Consider the following 433-nt stretch of genomic DNA (forward strand, 5'->3'; position numbering starts at 1 on the left):
CACTCGCTGTCAGCATGGTTTATGACCTAAGACGGTTGCTAAGCCACATGCTGAGAGGCTCTCCATGAGGCAGAGCCATGCGGTTGCTTCTTCGTGAACTCTACAGTGGTGTCTGCTTCACTGCTGCCATCCTCTCCTTTCCATACTTCAGCTAATCCTATCAAATGACAATATCTTAAGCCAGTGTTTCCCAGTCCAGTGTTCAGGAGCTCCCGTACACGCCTGATAGGAGCTGTTACAAACACTGGTGCAAGTATACTGGAAACTGCATTAGAGAAAGAATGCACACAGCGTGGACTGAGTTGAGAATCAGCCCATAGGCTGATAACTTCTCCAAACAATTATCTCATCGTTGTGGCCTGTTTAACTCAGTGCCCTGAGAGCTCACTATCTCAGGTGTTCATGGATTCTGTTCCAGCTGGTGGCCACCTCC

The sequence above is a fragment of the Electrophorus electricus genome, chromosome 7, assembly GCF_013358815.1.
Source record: "Electrophorus electricus isolate fEleEle1 chromosome 7, fEleEle1.pri, whole genome shotgun sequence".
NCBI lineage: Eukaryota > Metazoa > Chordata > Actinopteri > Gymnotiformes > Gymnotidae > Electrophorus > Electrophorus electricus.